Source organism: Octodon degus, unplaced genomic scaffold (assembly GCF_000260255.1).
Source record: "Octodon degus isolate 3935 unplaced genomic scaffold, OctDeg1.0 scaffold00251, whole genome shotgun sequence".
NCBI classification, from domain to species: domain Eukaryota; kingdom Metazoa; phylum Chordata; class Mammalia; order Rodentia; family Octodontidae; genus Octodon; species Octodon degus.
In genome coordinates, this window is record NW_004524827.1 from 1,886,059 (window position 1) to 1,895,889 (window position 9,831).

General features: G+C 32.9%; 1 protein-coding gene across 3 annotated transcripts in view; it reads right to left on the reverse strand.

Moving 5' to 3' along the window:
• Tenm1 (teneurin transmembrane protein 1) overlaps positions 1-9,831 on the reverse strand; it is a 713,845-nt gene that overhangs the window by 579,906 nt on the left and 124,108 nt on the right. The window lies entirely within an intron of this gene.

Genomic DNA, 9,831 nt, shown 5'->3' on the forward strand with positions numbered 1-9,831 from the left:
GAAATCATTGTTACCATTGTAAAATACTTCCTTAAATACACAACAGTTTTGGTTGTGCTTTAAACTCCCATTGGATGCTTCATCTATAAAACACTTACAATGAAATTTAAGTGGTTGTTTTATAGCCTTTCATGTATAACCTTATTACCTGAAATACTACATTTCCTCTAGAGAAGATAAAGTTCAGCTGAATTACTATAGAGCTGTTCTTCTCAAAGAAGCTGGCCACAAGAGAAAGATAGGTACAAATTTGGAAAATCTCAGCTTTGAATGGATAGACTGTAACCATGGGAAACTACATATCCACAGTAAACAAGGGTAGATATAGTCAAATAAATGACATATTTGAAGTCTTATGAATGTGTTTCTAATTTTTATTTCTAAGAAAATCTGTTCTGCAATTTTTCAAAGGATAAAATCCCAGGAGATTAATAAAGAGTTGGAATTCTACTTTTAAATTGGCAAAAGGTTTGAAAAGACACTTAAAAACAAAAGATACAGAAATCAACAATGAGGAAACAAGAAGATGTTTAGCATCATTAGTTACTTGGCAGATGGGCTCCAAAACCACAATGAGATGCAACTGCCTATCCACTAGAAGGCTTAATCAAAGCACACCATGCCAAACATTACCAAGGATGTGGAGCAATACCAATTTTCGTACAATGGTGATGCAAAAAATTAAACCTCTATAACAAATCTGGAAAAAGTTTGACAGTTTCCTAAAAAGTTAGAGGTATAATTACTAAAAGAATAATTCTATTACTGGACATTTATCGGAAAGAATTGAAAACTTGTCTCTAAATAAAAATGTATATAAAGTTGGTTATTTATGCATTTTATGAATAATAAATAAAAAGTAGAGATCACCTAAGTGTTCTTGAATAGGTAAACAAGTAACATCAGACAATTCCACAAAATGGAGTATTACTAACTCATAAAAAGGAATGAATTGCTGACAGATAAGAACATAGATGTACTGCAAGATCATTACCCTGACTGGAAGCAAATAGATGAAAAATTCACATGCTGTATATTTTCAATGATACACAATGCTGTGAAATGAAATCTGTATTGCCTATTTTCATAAGAAAGAAGATGGAGACAGAGATTTATAACAAAGAAACAAAAGAAAACTTGGGCACTTTATTGAAGTTTATTGTAGTTCAATTATACTTCTGTAAAGTGTTTTTAAATGTGTTTTGCATCAACAGGGATTAGAGGTCTGATCAGTCATTTTTCACAGATGAAGCAAGTGATGGAAGAAGTTCCAGCTCTTTTCCCTCCGATCAAAAAAAAAGTGCATGGAATAAGAACAAGAAGATAGTCAAAATGCTACCTTATTTACATCTAAGACAAGAGGCAATCAAGATCCTCTGGGGAGTACTTTTGTCCCAGAGATATTAAGACTTGAAAGCCTACTTTAGGAGAAGATCTAAAGATGAAACTGATCACTGCTGACTTTTCGGCAACTGAGTTTGTAGCTGGGAGTCATAAGCTAACTTGGATGATTCTGGCACATAGGATCACCTTAGGCTTTTATGAATATTAGTAAATTAATAATTTTTTAAGAAATTGAATGAAATGCTGAATAAAATGATATTTTTTCTATGAAACTAGGAGCTGATTTTTCAAGTATACTGCATGAAGAAGTCATTTATCAAAACTTGAAAGGGAAATTAACGGTTTATATATACAGTATCAGGAGTTTTCTAGGCATACTCTTTCTTAATTTTTGATATACTGAAGATTTTATTCTTCCTAAAATTCTACCTATTTTCACTTCCCATATAAAGGGAAATTTAAATTATTGTATTCCAGATAAATAATTGGTGAAGAATGATTAATATTATCCAGGAGCAGAAAAATTTGTATGTAACTTTTAAAGTGTAGACTCTCTCCCAAATAAAGAAGGGAGGATGTGATTATTGTGATTACTATGATTCATAACAATTCTTACAGACTATATTTGAAATCAGGTTTTACGTATGTGCTTTTAGATAAGTCATTTAAGGGGCCTCACTTTCATCATTAGTAAAATGTACAAATTGATCTAGGAATAACTCTGTAGGTAATTGTTTTGCTCTAAATTTCTGTAGTTATAATGAACCAGTTATGGCAAAATGTAGAATGATAACATTTAAATTGGAAAAGAGTTAGTGGTTCTTCCCTTGTGGAAGATAATCACACATGTTAGTTAAATAAGACTTTGTGTAATGATTGCAAGTCTTTCTACATGAAACTATTTTCATAGGCTGGGTAACCCCTGAGGACTGCAAGATTATTGATAAATAATTGAGTATCTAAAATATAAAATGCAACTGAGTAAGTTCCTAGTCATTAACCTAAAATTTATCAGTTTATAAACGTAGCTACTACATGTAGTACTTTATAGCATAATGAATAAAATGTCCCACAATTAAAAATACTATTGACCCCTTAATAATTCATTACTGGTTTCAAGGGAACATGCAATAGATTCTTATAGTTTTAAACAAGAAACACAAAGAAAGAAAGAAATGAGCAACACTAGCCTAGGGACAAATAATTTTCACCACTGGTTTACCATTTTGTATTTTTCACTTGGAAGACATCAGAGAAAATTATACAAAATTGTTTGACAGATCAGTTCATATAAATTTACTTTAACACAGCTTCACTGAACACACACTCAATTTCCAGTTGAGAAAGAAAAACTAATAGTCCTTTTTAATTTTTTCTTAGTCTTTAAAAAGTAATCCAATTAAATTTCTTCTCTTTGGGATAAAGAATTATCAGTATTACACTGGACAGTGAGAAGGGTGAGTTCATAGGACTGTGGCATGTCCTTTGAGAAATTTCACACAAATCATTTCTCAAGGTTCTATGTATAATACAATAGCAAAGGCACATAGCCTAATGCTGACCTTTGTTTTTCTGCGGAGGACTCATCAGATTTTTTTGGGACACAGGACTGGGAGGTGAAATGATTCCAAGGTGTTGGACTGGGGCCTGTAGTTATCAGAGGACTTTAGTAATATAACTAGGCTTCTGAAACCTAATCTTCCCCTTACAATTTCAAATGCACCCATTAACTTGGCACTCAGGATCTACTAGTTGCACCTAATTTACAGGATTTTTCTGGGCAGATTTAAACGTTAAAGTATAAAAATTGTGATGAATGAATATTGTTTACTGGAGACATCTCAGAACAGTTATAAGATCATGTTAATGCCAAAGAGAACAGAGTCAGACAGTACATTACAAATCTGCAAAAATGGCCCAAATCAGAGAAGGGCTTGGAATTGTAGTACAAAGTCTAAAGGAAGGAAATGAGATAGGAACCTGGAAGAAATAAAAACAAACTCCAATTGTAACTAGATTAAAATATTCTTCAAAAGTCTAGGGAGAGGAAGGAAATCTAATATGGGTAACTGCTTTTTCTCTGAACTAATTTTGAACCTAGAGGTGAGTTCAATTTAGACTGAATACATACAAAATCAGAGAATTTGTTCTGAAGCTAAGACAGCAGTTGCCAAAAAGTGGATGCTTTTTCTGCAATGTTTGTAACAAGAGTCTTGAAAAATAATCAGGGACCAGCAAACATGATGGGAGGTCCTGGACTGCAACAGAAATTTAGATCAATGAGAACCTACACATGTTCCCTTTATTTCGACATGTTGAACAAGACAGAAACTTCCTGTCTTAAATGAGAAATTTTCAGGGCTACTGAACACTGCAAATGTCTGGTGCTCAATGGCCCTAAAAATTTCTCATTTCTTACCTGTGTTGCTCCAATTTTCTAGCTGTTCATAACACTTTGGCACTTGAATTCTTATTGCCCACTGTGGTCTTCTAGGTACAGTTGTGCATTTTTATTATGTTCGCTAAACATGTGAAGTTGTTCGCTCAATATGTGTGTATGTGCCTGAAAATTTAAACTATATTTATCTGCTGTACAATTCCATTTAGAAGATGAGACCAAAGAGCTAAAGATATGAGTATCCATTAAATCAGTGGTAAGTTCTTCACAAATATAAAGGCAATGTGACTTCTGTAATATTCAACACTTCTCTATATTATCATTTATTATGAATGAAATAAGATGCCAAGAAAGAATTGTTCACCAGAGTTATTGTCCATGAAGACCTAGTGAATAAATTGCATTTTGTCTTATTTGTGGGTTACTCTTATCATCATTCAAAGACGCTCTATTTTTTGATTCTATATCTTTGAAAATATTATGTCAGCTATCTACAATAATTGCCTCTGATTTTTCAGTAATGACAAAGACACAGCCTGTCTCTATATCTTCTGAAAATATTCTCAAGTATTCCTGTCCTCAAATAAAAAATTACCCATCCTTGTAGCAATTCTAGTTCTTACTACATAATGTTATATCTGCTTGCAATTTCTTCTTTACATTTATATCATATATTATTTGCAAAAGTATGATTTTTCTGCTCCTATATCTATTCAAATTTCAATATTTTTTAAAAAGGAATGTACTGATAATTAGTCAAGAGTAAATGTTAGGTATTCCTAGCACATACACAAACATAATAACACTATGGGGTGGTGGCCATGCTACTTTCCTTCACTGCATGAATGTATAATTTTATTGTTTATGTAAAAATGAAGATAAATATATCAAAACATCATTACACCACATATATATGTATATGTACATATATATGACAAAAAGCAAATGTTGAATCCTGATCTATGGGAGACTGCATATTTATATGTTAATATTGTGGTCATTTCAGGCCCTATAAAACTTCTAAGTAGAGTTATCATTAAACACTAAAGTTTTAAAACCAATACAAAACCACACTTGAAAGAATCACCCAACTGAACAAAATTCTGACACATGAGACATTTCACTTAACATAACGGTGCCTACAAATGGAAATTGTATTTTGATAAGTTACCTGAGTACTTTGAATAATAGATGATCCACAGATTTTTCAAGGAAGGAGACGTTCTTTAGATTCAAGGGAAATTCAAAACTTACAGTAATTTTAGACTAACAAAATAAAATATTACTGAAATAGGCACATAAAGGATGCCATCTTTATAGCTATGGTTCTTGGCTAGTTGTCTCCCTAAAGCCTCATATAGTCATTGGGGCAGCTTCTAGAGTTTGTGATTAATTCATGATCCAATGCTGGGATTATGGGAGTGAGTGCTACACCTGCCCTGGGGCAGATAGCTTGAATACAATATAAAGGAGGGAGAGAGGCTTGATAGCTGCCACAACTGCTGTTCTGCCCTTTGCTCTTTGCTGTTTCCACCACTATGAAAGGCTACCCTCTGTCATGTGACACTCTGCCTCGCAGCCAACTAATTATGTAATGAAACCTTCACAAACTGTGAGCTAAACAAATCTTTACTTCCTTACTTTTGGGTGTCAGGTGTTTTGTATCAGCAATGAGAGAAAAGTAACTGAGACAATATATATATAACTAGGGATTGAACTCAGGCCCTTGCGCTTGCCAGGGAAGCACTTATTCCACTGCCTCATCTCCCTGGTTCACTATATATTTTGACTTCACAAATTAGACAGTGATTCCCTATTGAAACTCTTCAGAAATACACCTGATGTTGTTAAACTGAAGGGCTTTTATTGAATCCAGTCTCAAAATTTGAGTAAAACAGTCTTTAAGCAACTTGAATAGAAGCTTCTTTTATCCTCATCAGTTTCATGCCATGTACTATACAGAAATTACTCCCTTTTCAATATGGTAGAGTACCCTGGAGTGGTTATGTGGCTACTTTGAAAACTTTTGTTTTTAGAAATTCAGAGATTACCCAAAACAATTTTTAAGATTAGAAACAAGAAACTTTTCTAATGGGAAAAGTTTGAAGAAATAACACTTTGGACCCTCATTATGAAGTTTTAAATATTAATTTTATATCTAAACACTAAATTTTGAACAAGGCATCCATTTCCAGCCAAAATAGGGTGACAGAAAGTAAATCATTCTTCTATCTGAAATTACAATAACAAACAACAAAGTGTACACATAAAATATACAGAATTTTTCAGACATTGGGCAATAAGTATTGAAGATAAGTTCCCTCTGGGCAACAGATAGTGAAGGATAATAACCTCTGACATGTTGAAAAGAAATTGAGATCCAATGATTTCTCTACCTTAATGCCTATAAAAAGCTTCCAAGCCTCAGCACCTAAAGGGAGCACAGCTGAGTAGGTGGAGTCTAGTGGACTTTCTCTGAGTTGAGAGGATGCCTTAGTAGTCCAAGAAGACCAAGGCAGCTAGCATTTACAGTACAGAGTACCCAAGAGTAGAGAGCTGCACAAAAGTAAAATGTAGAGATATTTGGAGAAACAAACTGGATATTTCCCCCAATTCTGAATAGTACATGCATGAAAGAAAAAATATCTGAAACTGTAGAAAGACCACATGAGAGGAATAAAGGAAACAACTTCTAAATACAAAATGAAGCTGGAATAGTCCTTGCTCATAATAGCCATAGTGGAAAACTTCACAATTCACAGTCATTGCACATACTTAATGTATTCCACAGGTTACAATGACAGACAGACAGACAGATAGATAGATAGATAGATAGATAGATAGATAGATAGACAGATGCTCTAGTATATGGGTAAATTATTTGGTAACAGATTTTATCATTTGGGCACTGCTATTAAGGTTTGTCAGGTAGGTTAGGAATAATGTTGACTCTAAGGTTAATTAGACCTTTAAGTCCTATAAAGTTAAATGCACACTTACCACACAGTCTAGTTATTCGACCTTTGGATATTTACCAATGAGAAATGAAAGCGTTTGTCCCTACAGAGATCAGTATGTAAATGCTTCCAACTGCTTTGTTTCTAAAAGTCAAAAGTTAGGAATAAATCAAATAGCCATTAGTAGGTGAAGAAATACAAACTTGGGTTCATACATTCAATAGAATACTACTGATACATAAAAAAGGAATGAACTAATTCTATATACAGCAACAACTCAAATAAATATGAAAAGAATTTTGCTGAATTAAAGAAGCAACACAAGGCATCTACATGTTCTATGCTTTCATTTACTTAAAATTTTAGAGAAGACCAACTAATCAGTGGTGACAGAGAGCAGATCAGTGGTTGCTTGGGTGAGGTTGAGTAGAGAGTGGAACACTACAAAAGGGTGAGTGAGAAGGAGACCAAGAGATAGAAGGAGGGGAGGCAAGAGGAAGTGGAAATAAAATCAATTAAGATGTGTTATCCGCACAACAATTGTAATCATTATTTACTGCAAACACATAGTAATAAAAATTTCAAAAACAGAAAAAAAACAGAAACAGTAGAGGGTAATTTGGGAGCATAGTAGATAACTTTACTCTCATGATTGAAATAATATTTTCATGGATATATATGTATATAAAATTTATGAAATTTCCCTCTAAATATTTATAATTTATTCAGTATAAATTACATTTCAACAAAGATATGAAAATACAAGTATGTTTTATGCTTGCCTAATTGGAATGTTTCAGTAGAGCACTAGAGGAAATGAAACAAAATAATGAAAACATCCATGTTCCTAACTTCCATGAATGAAGTAAATGATTGATAGATATGTCTTGACTTAACTGCCATTTTCCCTTCACTCCAGTGGAATCAAAAGGGCTTCTATTTTGTACTCTGAAACCTTCAAGGCTAAGATTATTACCATTTGATTCTACTAACATGACCAACTAATCAAGTTTGATCCTACACTTACAATCAAGGAGTTATGGGTCAATCTGGGCTCACTGATAAAGTACCTTCATAGATTAACTGAACTTAATGATATTGGTAACACATATTTGTTATTTCCATATTAACAAACCAAGTTCCTTTTCCTTATTCTATAGTACAGAATTTTCTTTAATGCTGGTAATTTCTTCCAGGCAATTCCAATTTATGCTATCTGTTTCCAAGAAGACCAGAGAAGAGGATATGATTAACTCATTGTGAATTCAGCCACTGTATAACCCTCACAATGTACCTCTCAATAACTGGAAGTTATTAATATTCCTCAGCTGATCATTAGGTTCTGTAAGGATGTTTTAGTATCCACCTAGTCAATGGCAAAATGGGTTAAGTATACATGTACCATGAGATCTAACTAGTGCCACCTTCAATATTTAGCAAAGAATAGTGAAACTATATAGAAAACTTGGTATAGTTAGCAAATGCTCTTCTTATCAAGGTCAGTCTTGATTTCATTGTGAAATATGCTAGATATAAAATAATACAGTTATTTTTATAGTGCTGTTAGTATTACATTCTCAGTACTATAAACTTCTACTTATAAAGAAAGCCCATTTTCTATTAGCTTGGGAAACTGGAAAACTAATCTACCTCACTCACTAGAAAGTTCACTTGTAAATTAACAAACACAAGGCTTCAATTTCAAAGCACACATTTTATTGTCCCAGAACACAAGTGGAACTTGATCTTGGAACACAAGATCAAGCTACAGAAAGTTCAGTTTTTATGTCCTTAAGAAAAGAAAAAGAAAGTCAACTCAAATGTGAATTTAGCATCTTCTATGTACCATACCCTGAAGCGCACATTATTTCCTTCAAACCTCACAGAATACTCTATGAAAAAAAAAATTGTATTCCTATTTTTGAATAGAGAAATTGAAGTTCAAAAAGACATTAAATTATCCAAGGTCATGTACATACATAATAGGTAGCAAAGATAACTTGAAACAATTTTAACACTGAGTTCTAATCAATTCATATAGCACATGAAGCTTTAAGTAGCATATTCAGATTCACAGCCTACTTATTATTTGTGTAATGTGCATGTGGCTGATGTTAGAACTTCCTGTTTCTCATCTCCCAGGTTTTATTCAGTTTGTTGCTGGTTCCAGCTGGATTTTTACAAGCACTTGCCAAAATCCTCTGAGGGATATAGCAGCCAGGAGAAAATGGGCATTTCCTCTGTCACTGACAATATCAAAATAAACCCTTAAATTATTCATGTATTAATTCATTATTCTTAGGTGGGTTTAATTCATTTTTACATGTAATTTGAAATATTATTCCACTATATATTAATTTTCAAGATTAATTCAACATAATCATGTCACTTTGACTCACTGACAAAACACCAGTATTTTAGAGCACATTCTGTGCTTCCATACAATACAAACAACATCTGTGTCTGCAGGCAGACAAAGAAAATGTTGGCCTCTCCTATGTTTAGCTCCCTATCACAGAGCAGCTGCCTTGAAGAGAATGTTGAAATTATTTAACAACATTAACAAAATTTAGAGTAAAATTATTCACTGGGATGTATATACTGGGGTATTACTTCCTTATATTATCAGCCAGATAGAGGAGACAATGAGATTAAATTTAGGAGCCTTTCCAGTTTACAAAGGAGCATTACAGTCGTAGGCTAAATCAGAGATCTGCAATAACTATAACATGTATCACAACATTCAGAGGAAGGCTTTAAATTCAAAATAGTTAACACTTTTTACTAAATCTTTAGGCATATTTTCCTGTAATTTTGACTTTTGTGATAAGCATGAAATTGGGTAGGGTCATGCTTTTCTTTAGCATCTGTACTAGTATTTAGTACTAACACTGCAGGAAATTTCTTTTAAAAATACATTTCTATAATATTTTAAAGCCAGAAAGCAAATATAAAAAGCAACAATAAAATTATTACTTCTGAATTGGAAATCTTTATAGCCAAAATCCTCATTAACAATACCTTAAATATTTAAACTTGGCAACCAAATCAACATTTAGACACTTTAAAAACTACATGATGAACAATTCAAAGAATTAAAAAAGCAAAAAGCTGGTTCTTTGAAAGATTAAA